Source organism: Thalassophryne amazonica, chromosome 17 (assembly GCF_902500255.1).
Source record: "Thalassophryne amazonica chromosome 17, fThaAma1.1, whole genome shotgun sequence".
Classification (NCBI taxonomy): domain Eukaryota; kingdom Metazoa; phylum Chordata; class Actinopteri; order Batrachoidiformes; family Batrachoididae; genus Thalassophryne; species Thalassophryne amazonica.
Genome location: NC_047119.1, coordinates 19,790,616 through 19,807,301, shown reverse-complemented (window position 1 = coordinate 19,807,301; position 16,686 = coordinate 19,790,616). Strand labels below are relative to the sequence as shown.

The window sequence follows — 16,686 nt, the reverse complement described above, 5'->3', positions numbered from 1 at the left end:
GATATCTCAATAGGGCAAATGCATGCAAAAAAACAAACAAAAAATATATAGTATATAAACATGCAATAGATAACACAATAAAGCATCAAAGTTATTTCTAGCGTGTATCTCAAAAATAAATAATCAAATATGCAGTCTTTTACTTCTCTCTGACCTCTAAATGCAGTATGACTAATTCATTTAGAGGCTACAATATTCCAATTCATTAGCCCTCCATCTGCATGCCTTGATAAATTTCAACCAGACTGCCAAGTGCCGACGAAGTCATATATCAACCAAGCCCAATCTCCCCTATTTTTTATTTATTTATTTTTTAAACCTTTTGTGGATGACGACTTTCCACCCACGTGAAAATGGGAGTTGTCTATTAAAGACGACCTGACAAATATCAAAAGATGACGCAGGTAAATATTATAGCGGAAACACTTAATTACACTTACCGGTTTTTACGCAGCAGCAGCTACAGCAGGTTCCCCGTGGGCGTGGTTTCAGGGATTTCTACTCTTTTGCCCCGCCCTCTTCAGGTTGTTGCTGCTGTATGGCCGACGGTGGCGCTGCTGAGCTCCTGTCAGTCACACAGGTCCACCCACAGTCACCACGGCGATGACACGCGCTACTCTTCAGCTGCGGTAAGCCAGAAATACAATTTAAAAATAAAAATAATATATGAGAATCCGAAATTTGTCTTTGTTGGTGTTCTTTTATTGTACAGAATCAGTCTTATTTTAAGCCTAGTTATTTTCTCACAATCTCTGACTGATCCAGTCAGACAGCAACACCAGTTGTTTGCATTGTAGTTGTGCAATATTGACATTGAACTGAGATCAAGTGAGCAAGATTTATTCTGCTCACATAAGACAAGAAGAGATGTTGTTATTAACCTCGTAAGCCCTAGGCATATTTCACCAAACTCACATACCCGTACATTATGATTTATTTCTCAGCTTGTACAAGGTCAGAAATGCAAAGGTTTGGATCAGCTAAAAGACAGGTCCTAGGGGATGTTGTGGATGCAAAAAATTAAAAGTAAATAATACTTGGTAGGAGTAAATTAGGTTTTTTCCCCCCAAAAAATGAATTCCGATTTATGTCTTTATTTGCTTGGCATTTCAGCTGTGGTTAGTTGATATGTGATTAGATACTTTTGTAGAGACTTGGCTTGACATTTCGATGTATAATAAGTGTATGTTGGTGTCAGCATTCGTTAGTTATGAGTGTTCAAATGTTCCAAAACAGGGCAAGTCCCCAAGCTTTTAATTCACTTTAAAAAAAAATGATTGTTTCCTTGTCAAACAGCCTCATTCAGAAATCAGAACTGGTGACAATGAGAAATGGAAAGATGACACAGTCCAAAGCTGAAAGAGAATGATGTAAAATAGATTCAGCTCAAAAAAGTAAAAAAAAAAAAAAAAAAAAAAAGACGCTGTTTCTATTGTCTGATTATGTTTGTGCCGGTTTTCTATTATTCTACTTATAAGATTTCCAGATTTCGTGCATTTTCCCCTGGGTCCTGTCAGAAGGGTGATTGATTGCTTTTTTGTTCATTGTATCTATGTGTGTGTAAAATGTGCAAATCAAGATATGCATAAAGCTGAATTTAAAATACACATTTACTACAAACTGTATCATCCCACCACTAAATAACCATGTACCCAACAAGAAAAATCCTCTAGTGCCACCACTGCACTGCTAAATAAAATAAAATAAAGTAAAAAGTATGAATGCATGCATGAAACAAAGCTTCTGAATGAGTAAATTGTGAGATGTGTTTTGTGATCAGTGACAGGAACAAACAAAAAAAGTCCTGGTAACCTGCAAATTGATGCCCTAGATATGTAAATTACAGAAACAAAAAAATGATTAAATGGGAATCGACCATTCTGTGCACTGTTAGCAATTTATGTAAATTTTACAGTAAAATTTACAACATACTGTATTAACATTTTTGCTGTAAATGACATTGAACTAGAAGCACTCAGAGAGTGCAAACCTCCACCAAGGCCATCGGGTCACTGACGCTGTAACATCTACACGCCGTGGAATCATTGAACCTAAAAAAGTCTAACGATGTTTGCTCAGTAGTAAAAAAAAGTTTCATCTGCTGTGACTGGATAGCATGTATCCTTAGCGCTTGGCATCACAGTTTATTGCAACTTGCACCTTTCCCAGAAGCTACTGTCATCTGAGCACTGATATTGATATTGCATGTGCTTATAGACAAAAACAAATAAGAGACAAAATTCAATTTATTATTCAACTAAACTTCAAATATGTGAATTTTTTAACATTTATGAAACACTTCTCTAAACAAGGCCATAGGGTCACTGACCCTAAATTCCCTCCTTGGCACAGTGATCTAAAATTGTATATAATAATTGTATATAATAATCATTAGATTATTAATATATAAACAAAAATAAATGTAAGAAATATTACAATTTGAAAACAAATGCACCCGAACGTGATGACAGCTGCAACTGCTTAATGCAAACTTTTAACATTGAAAATGCCATAGACATGCTAACGTGTTAGCATCGGGATCCGGATCGTGATCCGGATCACCACTAAAATTTAATCACTTGTTCCTCTTGTCATTTCCAACCACTCCACAAAATTTCAACAAAAATAAATTTAAGAAAAATTACAATTTGAACACAAATGCACCCGAACGTGATGACAGCTGCAACTGCTTAATGCAAACTTTTAACATTGAAAATGCCATAGACATGCTAACGCATTAGCATCGGGATCCAGATCACCACTAAAATTTAATCACTTGTTCCTCTTGTCATTTCCAACCACTCCACAAAATTTCATCAAAATCCGTTCAAAACTTTTTGAGTTATCCTGCTGACAGACAGACAAATAAACAAACAAACGCGACCGAAAACATAACCTCCTTGGCGGAGGTAATGATGGGAAATTATATGCAGTCTTGCGATTTTATTGTAATTTCACTGTCAATCCGGGATTTTACAGCAACTGCGACAAAATAAAGGCAGCAACTGGTATTTTGAATCTACGCGGTCATACCAACACAAGTACTATCATTTTGTCATTGGAGCTCAACAAACATCACACATGACACTGGATATATCTTATATATTTACGTGTATGGATCCATCTGTTGCTGATCTGTGGGTGCTCTCTGTCTCTTCTAGCTTGTTTCAATATCATAATGACTTTTATCTGAAACAGTTTATTTGTCCAGGAGTGTCATTACTATTATTAGCTAACATTAGCTTAATGGCTAGTGGTGGGCTAATGCAGTACCAGGTAGTATTTTTTGCTAGCCCAAAACGAACAGCTAGGTAAGGAACGACCTAGTTAAAAACAACTCACGTAATGTTTCTCTGTATTTTCTGGAGTATAACTTGCGATTTTGTACTATTTTGGGAGGTCTTGCGACTTTGGGAGGTCTGCAGCTTATATGCTGAAAAAAAAAAAAATCACACATTCCTTATTCTCAATAATACTATTTATATATAGGACTTTTCAGGAATCAAAGTAATAAACAAAATAATATAAGAATAAATGCCAGTAATAAAAAGTATAGTACAACAATGCACAAAATTCCAAAATTAAAGAGTTGATGATAATACAGAAAAAAAAGGTGGAACTTATACTCTGGTACGACCTATACTCTGATGCGTCTTATATATGTTTTTTCCTCTTCAAGAGGTGTTTTTTAACAGGTGCAACTTATACTCTGGGAAATGTGGTGTTTTCATATTCATGAGAAAGTGTTGCTGCTCAGTTTAGCTAGTTGTTTAGCTAATTGCTAAATGCTAATTGTTCTAATTGTTGTATGCTAATTGTTTGCCACACTTTCAGGTTTGACTACCACCATTTTTACTACTTTTTTTTTTTATTATTTATCATTTTTATTAATTTTTTTTATTATTGATGAGTTGTTGTATTTGCCATTTACCAGCAGTTGCTACATACTGTTATGGCTTGGCTTGCAAGGCCGCGGCAAGAAATGGGGTGGGGGGGCAGAACCAAACCAGTAAAAAATAACAATTTTATTAACAAACTAGTGAAAAAAAAATACTACTAAATACTAAATACTACTAAAACACAAGGCAAAAAAAAAAACCAACAAAAAAAAAAACAGCCTGACAACCACAAATGTAATACCGGGTGCTACACCCATCTTAAGGCTTCTAAATGCCAGCCAATGTACCCAGTAAGCTTATTAGTTCATTAGTAGACAAGATGCAAACACATACGCAGGAGGACGTCATATGATACATCCAGATCATTTTATTCTGGGAGCTCATAGGTTACTTTTTATGGTTTCTGCCCAGTATTCATCACAACGGCACATCCAACAGACACCAGTCTGTTTCATGTCTTTTCACGGCAGACAGAGATGCAGACAGAGAGCAAGGCCAAAAGAAAACGTGGGCTTAGCATGGGCTTAGTGGGAAAATACCTGTCTGCACCCTCTTCAGGAAACTGCTGGACTTTGATTTGATGGCAGTGATGATTTGATTTAGGCAGTTAATGGGATTGTTCTGACATGACCATATAAAATCTGTCCAGTACTGAATTAGAATGTAAAATGTGATGTGATATTAATATATAGAGGCCCTTGGAAAAAAAAAAAAAACTAAATGTGATCACCCCATTAACTCATAGTAACATGTTAATGAACAATAATGTTATGTGACAAAAACTTTATGTGTTGCTAGTAAAAAGGAAGAAAATACACCTTTTTTTTTTCCTTTTTCACTGCAAAACATGGGACAGTATAAATTACTGTATTTTATTGTAATATTTACAAAAACAGTATGGAGTCTATTAAATTATAATATTGTAATTTTTTCCTGTGAAATTACAGGATATTTTTGCCAGCTCACTTGCTGTAAATATACAACAAATAATAAATGACAGCATTTTACTGTAAAAAAAAAAAAAAATCACAGTAGCCAACTGTATGAATACAGTACTGTACTGTATTAAATGTACAGTAAAATTTCATTTCATTCTTACTGTAAATTTACTGCAATTAGTTCCCAGGAATTTCCTGTGAAAATACAAGAACTTTTGAACAGTGCGTATGATCTTGAGCTTTAAGGTAATTCCACAGTAGACAGCTGATTGGAAGGTTGTGTGGTTTTGCGTTAGTGGGTGATGATGGTGGGGCATCAGCTGTGTAATGAGATTGTGTGATTTGCACAGGCTCAGTGGCCTTTAGGTTGTTGAGAAAGAAGTAAAAGGTCACTGTCCAGGATAGCACCAAGCTGATCAACTTAGTACCAGACTACATGGCTACCTGCGCCTTACTGACTTTTTCTGCTATTAGTCCTGTGCAAAGACACCAAAAGTAAATGTCAAATATTTTTATAAAAGTCCTACTTTGGGCAAAATCAGATACCTAATCAGGTCCTGCAAGCGGGTGTAATCAGTGGTAAAAGTAGAGCTGTAATATGAAAAGTATGCTGGCACTCTTTCTTCAAAACCATTTTGAGATCATAACAGGGACATTTAACTGGTAAATGGACTGCATTTATATAGCGCTTTTCCATCTGCATCAGACGCTCAAAGTGCTTTACAAAAATAATGCCTCACATTCACCCCGATGTAAGGGTGCGGCCATAGAAGGTACTCACTACACACCGGGAGCAATAGGGGATTAAGGACCTTACCCAAGGGGCAAGGTGATTTTCTGGTCAGGCTGGGATTTGATCCAAAGATCCTCTTGTCTCAAGCCCAACTAGACCATCACCTCCCCTATATTATCCCCATACATCAGGGATTTTCTAAGTTAAACTTTTATATATATTTAGTCTCTCATCTAGTCTCATCTCTTGTTTAATGTGAACAATGAGTCTGGGTCTTTGACGCACACAGGTGGCTGATGCAGATGGAAAAGCGGTATATAAATGCAGTCCATTTACCATTTAAATGTCGTCCTCTCCTCTTTTTTTGGTTGCCCCAAACTCTGTCTTCTCACTGATAGATTTACCCACTAAACATGTATCCATTTTGCTCTTGGCATGTTAGCCAACAATGTTTTCTTTTTCCTTTTTTCCCCTTCTTTTGTTGGTTAGCAATGTTTACAGTTCTTTTTTGCACCCCCCCGGAAGAACTCTGGTGCCCCCCCAAGGGAGCACGCCCCACAGTTTGAAAACCAGTGCCCTACATTTTAGCTTTTTGAAAAAATGTGGGAAAAACACACATGGAACTTGTATATACTTGAGTGTATTCTGCAATAATCAGTTGCACTCGTATGAAAGTGGATTGAAAACAGCGTGTAATGCACATTTTGCCTACTATTTAAAACATCAGGCCTGATTTTCTCAGTTTTGTAATCAGGATAGTATTGGGGCCAAACACTGGCAGTGAGAAGCCCCCCATTACAGCTGCTAAAAATAAAAACAACAGTATAATATGTCATTCTATGTTCTAGTCTACAAAACTATACCTCAGTTCAGTATCCTTTATCGACTGACAAAGTTTGATCCGGATCTGATCCAGAATACAGATTTTGTGGCCATTTAAATTTAACATTGAAAACCACATTAAATGTATATTTTACATTATATCTTGCCCCAATCACGCTCATATTTGAAAGTGAAGTGCAGACTCACACTCACTATCACCTGACAATGTTTGATCCAGATCATATCAAAAGTGTCTCTCATTTGTCACAATGAGTTGCAACCTGGCACCCTCAATGAATAGACTAGAATGAATAGAATAGTTTTTTCTGTATTGCGGATCAAGTGGATATTTGATTTTAACATTAAAAAGCCCTTTTGATCTATATTTTGTATTATATTTTAGCTTATGGAAAGCCAACCTAACAGGACTTTGACCTTGAGAAACTTTTTCCAATTTAAAAATTTGTGGAATTGGAAATTAGTGTTGGTGGAGGTTTGCGCTCTATGACCGCAGTGCTCTAGTTCTCATTTTATTAGCATTTTGACATGCATGGGTAGCAAAGTGTTACAACCAAAGTAAGCCCAACTGAAGGCTGACTTATATGCTTTTTGTTTTTGTTTTTTTTTTAAATAAATGGCTAAGAAATGTCCAAATGGCTTATTTGCAGAGTATCATCTGTGTCATTTATGGCTGTTATCATCTAAAATCATCTTCACCACTGTTTTCATTTTAACTGTACAGTAGTGTTCAGAATAATAGTAGTGCTATGTGACTAAAAAGATTAATCCAGGTTTTGAGTATATTTCTTATTGTTACATGAGAAACAAGGTACCAGTAGATTCAGTAGATTCTCACAAATCCAACAAGACCAAGCATTCATGATATGCACACGCTTAATGCTATGAAATTGGGCTATTAGTAAAAAAAAAAAAGTAGAAAAGGGGTGTTCACAATAATAGTAGCATCTGCTGTTGACGCTACAAACTCAAAACTATTATGTTCAAACTGCTTTTTTAGCAATCCTGTGAATCACTAAACTAGTATTTAGTTGTATAACCACAGTTTTTCATGATTTCTTCACATCTGCGAAGCATTAATTTTGTTGGTTTGGAACCAAGATTTTGCTCGTTTACTAGTGTGCTTGGGGTCATTGTCTTGTTGAAACACCCATTTCAAGGGCATGTCCTCTTCAGCATAAGGCAACATGACCTCTTCAAGTATTTTGACATATCCAAACTGATCCATGATACCTGGTATGCGATATATAGGCCCAACACCATAGTAGGAGAAACATGCCCATATCATGATGCTTGCACCACCATGCTTCACTGTCTTCACTGTGAACTGTGGCTTGAATTCAGAGTTTGGGGGTCGTCTCACAAACTGTCTGCGGCCCTTGGACCCAAAAAGAACAATTTTACTCTCATCAGTCCACAAAATATTCCTCCATTTCCTTTTAGGCCAGTTGATGTGTCCTTTGGCAAATTGTAACCTCTTCTGCACATGTCTTTTATTTAACAGAGGGACTTTGCGGGGGATTCTTGCAAATAAATTAGCTTCACACAGGCGTCTTCTAACTGTCACAGCACTTACAGGTAACTCCAGACTGTCTTTGATCTAAATGTTTCCTGTGAACTGCTCAACTTACCTGTGTGAGCAGGTATTTTTGCACATGAAAAGTGTGCTCAGGCCCATCCGCAGCCGTTTGATAACGGACCATTCTGAGGCATGTTTACAATTAAAAGTGACAAACTACGAACCCCAGATAAAAAAGCTCAGCCAAGAAAACCAAGGACAGGGATCACACTGACTGGTAGGCAAGATATATTAATTGACACATAGCCTATGATTCATTTTAGTCTCAGCCCACACTGATTAGTTAAATACGTTGCTGTTTGCTTTGAATTTGTTGAACGTATTCCTGTAGTTTGTGTCATTTTTACCATTATTGTTGATAGTGGCACACTCATCGACTAGAAAATTTGAAATTGGCACTCAATGTCTCAAAGGTTGCTGACACCTGCTATATAGTGAGTACCTTGTATGGCAGCACCGTCACATCGGAGTGAATGTGAGGCATTACTGTGAAGAGCTTTGAGTGTCTAATGCAGATGAATGCAACCCATTTACCATTTAATCTAATTTTAACTGGAGAGGTCATTTAGAATTTTGTTTCCAAAGTTGAACTGTTCGGTGTGTCTATATTTAGTGATGTTGCGATAAAATAGAAAAGTCCAGATTCTAGCTAGTGGCTCATATAATCTGTATTCTTGCATCACACAACCGCAAAGCATTAACCAGAACAAACAAATATTACTTTAATCTCAGCAGGAATTTGCCCTCTGCTTTGCACTACAGAGAACTAGCCACAGGGCTCAAAGTGTTTATAATACCTGTGAGAGAAGTTCCACATGATTTATTGTTGATATTTAGGTATCAACATATGAGGTCTAACTTTCTTGATTTATGGTTCCCAGTATTGTTTTCAGTGTTGTTTTGGCAGACACTGCCCTTGACAGTCTTTCTGTGTGGTGTTTGCATGTTCTCCTCGTGTTTGTGTGGATTGCTCCTGGGTTCTCCGGCTTCCTCCCACATCCAAAGACACGCAGGTTAGGTGGATTGGAAACTTTAAATTGGCTGAGCGGGTGTGAATATGTTTGTCTGTCTATATGTGACGCTGTGACAGGTTGGCGTCCCGTCCAGGGTGTACCCAGCCTCACGCCCTATGACTGCTGGGATAGGCTCCATCTCCCTTAAATGACCCTTAATTGGAATAAGTGGTTGAAGATGAGTGAGTGAATGAGTGAGTGAGTGCCCTTGACTGTCTTGATAAGGAAATTTCCTCGAAAGGTGGTGAACCAACCGGTTCATGCAGTACTCAGAAATACTTTTGTCTGATGTTGTGAAGTTTGTTATATGAAAGTAGTCTGACCTATTCATCGTATCCGATATACTTATTACCTTATCTTATTAAAGTTTATCCAAACTAGGTAATGTAAAACTACATGGAGTTGCAAACATTGGAATTGTCTGTATTTACATTGTCTGTCAGGAATGGTTCACAATGAAATGTTGGAAGAGTTCAACCAGATTTCTTTGAACCGGTGCCATAGCTGTAGAATTTTATATATTTACTGTAGAGGATTCCATGTGATAAAATAGTTACAGTATTATATATATTTACACAGTTTGAAAAAAAGCTTTACTTTCAGTCAAGTTTTCCAATTAATTTTATCTTTACTTAACTTTACCATAAATTATACAGCAGGATTCTATGCAATGTTAGCACTCTTAGCTTCCAGTCAAACAAACAATGTAAAGAAAAATATATGAAGAAAAAAGAAAAGAAAGGAAAAATGTTTTAAAAAGAAAAATTAAAGAAAGGTTTTTTTTTTTAAGTTTGATAACCTAATGTTTGACACAGTTGTTCCTTAGTCATTACCATCCACTGAAGAAAAGCTGAATATATCTTACTGTGTTCAACCATTTTTACATTCTATCATCTGTCCATAGAAGTATGATAAATTTCTATGAAAGTGTTTTTGGAGATTCCTGGCCAATCTACCAAAAGTTCACTGGTGATTATGAAAATATGGTTTACAATAAAAATTCATATTTATTTAGCAAATTTGACTTTTCTTAATCACAATGTATTATTATATTTTTTTTATCAGTGACAATATTACGCTGTCATTCCATGAATAAGCGGAATCCACTCAGCGGATTATCAAATTGCGATGAATCCGACCTCCCCACCAAAAATTTCTAGATCCACCCCTGAAGTTGTGGGTTTGAGTCTACCAAATCTCATTTCTTTTCTATGTGAATTTCTTGCATGGATTCCCTCCAGTTTCCTCCTACTTTTAAAAACAAAACAAAAACACGTTAGGTTCATGTCCCAGCTGTGGTTGGCAGCAGGATGCTGCAGGAAGTACTTCAATCACTATAAAAAAAAAAAAAAAAAATTAACCAGAGTGGAGCCTAGTGTGGTATTACAATGAACACGTAATGTGTACTCTTCAGTCTCATCAGTTTAAAAAAGTCATTATTTTGTTCTCTTGTACCTTTAAGAAAACTGAATTAGCCTGTGGACACAGTGATCATGCGTGAGAAACATATTTTCCTTATTTGTCACCTTTGTCAAGGTGCTGTTGTACAACAAGGCCAAAAGGGATCAAGTTGCATCACTGGTCATAGTTTAAGTGTAAATGTTATGTAATACAGCTCTTTGTTGTCTGTTGAACCTGTGATCCTGAGACACTGCACACTCACAAACCTTATAAATCATTCATATTCACTGGCAGGAGTTTAGATTTTGACATTTAAGGCAGAGTCATTTTTTTTTTAATTCTTTATATTGTAATTACATAGGTTGTATTGTGCATAGTTGTTTTTCATTATCTTTTGTAATTAAATATGCTTTTGAACTTATGTTAAATGTCCTCTAAGTCCCACAATTCTATATCTTTTCATGTAGAAACTCCTCTACTGTAAGAACAGATTAAGCCTAAAATGCCATCACAACTGCCAACACATATGTTCCTAGGATGTTCCTAGTATTTCTGCCTATTTTGTTTGACCCACTGACACAGTCGGTGGGAGAGATGCTCATAGGTGGGAGTACTCATACTACTATACTTAATACTATACGTATACTTGGCCAAAAGTAGTGTGCCACAATCGGCCTCGAGCCTAGTCATTGAAAAAAAAAATAACTTCCTTGGAAAATTCAAAGAAGAGAGCAGACACACGTGAAAATGATAGTGCCATCGAAGGGGCCATGGCGTCCTACAAATATACATGAGAAACTGTTTTTAAAAAGTGTGCCTTGGGTGAGCAGACGTTTTCACTGCATACGTGCTTATGTGTCTTCTGTAAACATTCAGGTCAAAGGACAGGTAAAATAATGGCAGGTCAGTATGTCCAAATTGTGTCCCCACTCTCTCACTTACTCCGACTAAGTACTATACTTGTAACAACTGCGTAGATACTAAGGGGATTCAGATGTAGGAACGGCTGGAGTCTCCAACACTGAGGCACCTGTGTGCTGGAAATGCCCCTCACAGCCAGAATGTCACAGGTGACATTCCCTAACAATGCAAGTGATACTCATCATCTTAATCTCACTAATTATGACACAGTCATTCCAGCGGTACCCAAGATTCTTACGAACAGCTCCTGCACCAAAGACATCTAGTTGTCACCTTCAGTTTCAGGTTAGTGTCCAAGTCTCACAACTGTACAATATAACAGGAATCACCAGGACTCTAAAGACTTGGACCTTTGTTCTCTTTCAAAGGTATCACTGTAACGGAGGCCAGCAGGTGTCGCTGTGCAGATGTAGTTAGTAAACCTCACTCCCAACAGCTCAAAAGGATTCTCTGGTCACAAGGCCAGAGCCCTGGGTTTTAGCCTTCTGGTTAGAGAGTCCGACTTCCATGCCGAGGATCGTGAGTTTGTGTCCCGAGGGGAGCGAATGGGCGGAGTCATAACAACACAACGCAGAGTGCAGCCGCTACATCAGAACTGCCAAACACCTCTGTCCAGTGACCACATTAATCCAGAAGCTCTTCCCACGCATCTCTCGACCTGAAATCCAAGGAACCAGTGACACGAATATCACTAATGAGACACATTAATGTCTCAACACTTTCATCACATACACTTTTGTTGTCCAAGTTCAGGAAGTGATTGAAAGCCTGGATCTTAGTCTTAATCAAGGACAACTGTAAACCCAGACATTGATTCCTTTCTCAGCTTCTCAAGTACTGTAATCAGGGAATCCATTGATTCAGCAGTGATCAGGACCGTATCCAAAGTCAAGGTCTGACAACCAACAGAGGCACATAAGATGCTGGTTTCCACAACCCTACCCAACACCCAGTCCACAAATGTATTGAACAGGGTAGGAGCCAGAACACGTCCTTGATGAACACCAATATTCAGTGGGAATAATTCAGAGATTTTGTCTCTGCTCTACACACCACTCACAATATCTGTGTATAGACTTACATTATATTCCATGATAGCGTGCTTAGTTATTCATAATCATGGAATTAAACCACACAGTATGTTTTCTGTTCATCTGCAGTTTTTCATAACTCAAGAACAATACAGATTTGTGCCATCTATATAAATGTGTATTTCTATATGTGTATTTTTATATGTGTATTTATTTTTACTATTTATAGTAAAAATAAACTCACTACTGTCAATTACAGATTTGACAGTAGTGAGTTTATTTTTACTATGGAGTACTAAGTCAAAGGCAAGCATGTGTTTCCTATGATGTTGATAAGGCCATGGCGATCTAAAGTATGGCCAGATTTTGCTTTCACTGTAATTTCATTACTATAGAATTAACTGTCTATTGTGGATTTGATAAGTAACAAACAAATAAGCTGAATGAAAAATGGTGAAAAAAATAGGGACAAAAGCATTCATAGGATAGGTGAAATTCGGCTTCCATTACATTATTAATGATGAGAGAGCTTCACACTGTTGGCCAGTGTATTCCCTGCTTAGCATGTAACAGCTTATTCAGTTGGGGAGACTGATTACGTAAGACGGCTACATGCAGCAGGAGGCTAATCCAGTGTCTTGACCTTCATGCCAATCAGATCATGGTGATGTTATTGAAATTAAAGCACCATAAATAATGATGAAGTGTTGTTAATGTTCACTTGCAGAAAGTCAACATGTTGTTACCTCCGCCAAGGAGGTTTGTTTGTCTGTCTGTCTGTCAGCAGGATAACTCAAAAGGTTTTGAACGGATTTTGATGAAATTTTGTGGAGTGGTTGGAAATGACAAGAGGAACAAGTGATTAAATTTTAGTGGTGATCCGGATCCCGATGCTAATGCGTTAGTATGTCTATGGCATTTTCAATGTTAAAAGTTAGCATTAAGCAGTTGCAGCTGTCATCACGTTCGGGTGCATTTGTTTTCAAATTATAATATTTCTTAAATTTATTTTTGTTTATATATTAATAATCTAATGATTATTATATACAATTTTATTGAAAGAGACAAAAAGAAATAGATCACTGTGCCAAGGAGGGAATCTCTTTAGGGTCAGTGACCCTATGGCCTTGTTTAGAGAAGTGTTTCATAAATGTTAAAAAATTCATATATTTGCAGTTTAGTTGAATTATAAATTCAATTTTGTCTCATTTGTTTTTGTCTATAAGCACATGCAATATCAATATCAGTGCTCAGATGGCAGTAGCTTCTGGGAAAGGTGCAAGTTGCAATAAACTGTGATGCCAAGTGCTAAGGATACATGCTATCCAGTCACAGCAGATGAAACTTTTTTTTACTACTGAGCAAACATCATTGTTAGACTTTTTTAGGTTCAATGATTCCACAGCGTGTAGATGTTATGGCGTCAGTGACCCCATGGCCTTGGCGGAGGTTTGCACTCTCTGAGTGCTTCTAGTTAAGGAATTGTAACTGCTTGAAAATCATGGCTACAATGTTTTATGTAAAAATCTGGCAATAGTGTCAGTTTGTTTTAATGAAATAAACATAGGACTGCAGTATAAGAAACAAATGTATCTATATTCAGTCTTGGGCCAGTAAAAGCAGTTATAGCTGTACATTTTATACAAGTAATGTACAATCTACTGCATGTACACGCTTTGCACTGGCTCTAGCTTTTCTATAAATGAATGAATCAATTAATCAATCATAAACAATATTTTATTTATGTTATTTTTTATTTATGTATGGGTGATTCTTTAACTACGGGCACTATTGGCCTTGTAAATGTAATTTCCACCACACCATTGCCTTACAATATAAAGCGCCTTGGGGCAACTGTTTGTTGTGATTTGGCGCTGTATACATGTGCTCTGATGTCACTGTTTATCTCCATAGAAACTACCCAAACAATCTTTCATACAAACTATTTAAAGGGACATTACAATGTTGTGGTGGAAATTACGGCAATAGTGTGGGACTACATTTTGTTTAAAAAAATCACAATTGTATGACATTGAATACCCCAATTATGTTTTGATTATTTTACTGGTATTTTATTCAGAGATATTTTACAACATTAGAAAAACGTTTCTTTACCATTCATTTTTATCATTGAAGATCAAAAGTCTGGGTGTGGGACAAGCACAAAATGGCAATATTTGCATATAATGATGCTGAAAAAAGGTGAAAAAGTCATCATAGACTACTAGAACAAATTTTTTAACACACTTTCATTGTAAAGATAACTATAAAAGTGTGAAATTTCCCCTTTTTTATGTTTTTCATACAATATGATCAAAGGACATAATAAGTGCCTGTAGTCTAAGAATCACCCGTATACGCATGTGCACATACACAAGCTTTTGACAAGAGCAGAAGTTTGCGTTAGCGGAAGTTACCGTGCACGCTGACATCCGCGAGATGTCTTGTCACTCCAGAGGTGTTATCAGGTTACAAAAACAGCATTTTCAGTTTTAGAAGTGTTTGTCAGTAGCTTTTCAGAGGTCTCAAACTCATTCCAGAAAGGGCTGAGAGGGTGTAGATTTTCTTTGCAACCACCCACTCCAACAAGTGAGTTCACTGATTAACTGATTCTACCTGCTCAAAGTGATTATAATCAGTGAAATCACCTGGTGGAGAGTGGGTGGTTCCAAAGAAAGCCTGAACCCTCTTGACACTTTCTGGAATGAGTTTGAAGCCTCTGTTTTACATAATATATGAGAAAGATGTTATATTTACACAAACGAAACTGAGTTAGCAGCTAGTAGCGAGACCAGCTACCACTGGGAGGTCCAAGCTTTTCTCTTCTACCCGTAAAGCCCACGGAGAGTCAAATGACCCCAAGCTCACCCGTGGAGAGCTACTTCTGTTATGTAAACAAGGAAGTCTCAGAACACCTCAGGGGAGGGGCTGACTTGGCTAGCCACATTCTTGTGTAGCCACATTCTTGTGTAGCCACATTCTTGTGTTTGCATATTTGCTGTCTGTGTGCCTGCTTAGCTGAAAGGGCTGCTGATTTGTGCTTAGGTGGATAAATAACTTTACCCTAGGGGAGAGATGAAATTTTGTTTTCTGAATTGTATTGAAATGTACCAAAAACACACCAAAAGAAAACTTTGTTTTCTGGATTTTATTGAAATATACCAAAATGTACCAAAAAACACACCAGAAAATCAAAATATATACAATAGGTACAGGTTACAGTCACTCACAATGACTAACAGTCTCCACACTGCCATGGAAGGTCTTTTCTGCATTTGCCACAAGTATACCTGTCGCAGACAGCACATCGAAACACACAGACAGCAAATATGCAAACACAAGAATGTGGCTACACAAGAATGTGGCTAGCCTAGTCAGCCCCTCCCCTGAGGTGTTCTGAGACTTCCTTGTTTACATAACAGAAGTAGCTCTCCACAGGGGATCTTGGGGTCATTTGACTCTCCTGAGGTAGATTGGTCATTTGACCAGTCCTTGGCCTTGTGAGTGCTACTGACGTCACCACGCTAAGTGTCTTGTAAATTTCTCCAGTCCAGAGGTATTATCAGGTTTCAAAAACAGCATTTTCAGATTTAGAAGTGTTTATTTCTCGCTAACTTTTACATAATATATGAGAAACATGTTATATTTAGCCAGAAACTAAACAGTGCTGGAGCACCAGACAGAGACCAGGCAGCAGTGTTGCCAGATGTACGATAATTATCGTACTTGTACGATAGTTTTGCCCTCTGTACGATCAATAATGGGAAAAAATCCAAAATGTACGATAATTTCAGTTGGTTGCCCAAACACGCATCACTCTCTGACACCCAAGAATCATTTTGCAGGCGTTGCACTCAGGCGGCATCAAAGACACACCACACACAGGGCTGCTGCTGGCTTTGGCCGCCCGGGGACAAAGCCATTTGAAAGCCCGCCCCCTCTCCATACAAAGTAACAAGTTCCCATCCAATCTCTGCCATGACAGGAAGATTCCCCAACCAACAACATCTTTTTTTTTTTTTTCGAAACTTTATTTCAACAAATGCAATAACAAACGAACAAAACACAAGAGCAAAGAGATATACAAGAAAAATAAAAAAGTTCAAGTTCCTTATGGAGGTGTCAACATTTTTTCTGTGTTCAACAAAATCTGCACAAGTGACCATGGCATCGGATGACGACAGCGACCCCGAGGTTGAATTCAACTCTTTCTAGTCTGGTAATTAACACATGTTTGTGTCCCTTCACAGAAAAAAAAAATCTTTCTAGTCTGGCAGTGCATTTGCATTCTTTTTGTGCCATAGGTTCCCCATTACTATAGGGATATTGTG

The 16,686-nt window shown here is 37.4% G+C and overlaps 1 protein-coding gene across 1 annotated transcript in view; it reads left to right on the top strand.

Moving 5' to 3' along the window:
- Nucleotides 1-553: 553 nt before the first annotated feature.
- Nucleotides 554-16,686, top strand: part of prlra (prolactin receptor a) — a 59,348-nt gene continuing 43,215 nt past the window's right edge. The window contains exon 1 of the mRNA XM_034192314.1: nucleotides 554-629. The gene's annotated coding sequence lies outside the window, so the exon portion shown is untranslated. The remainder of the gene's footprint in view (nucleotides 630-16,686) is intronic.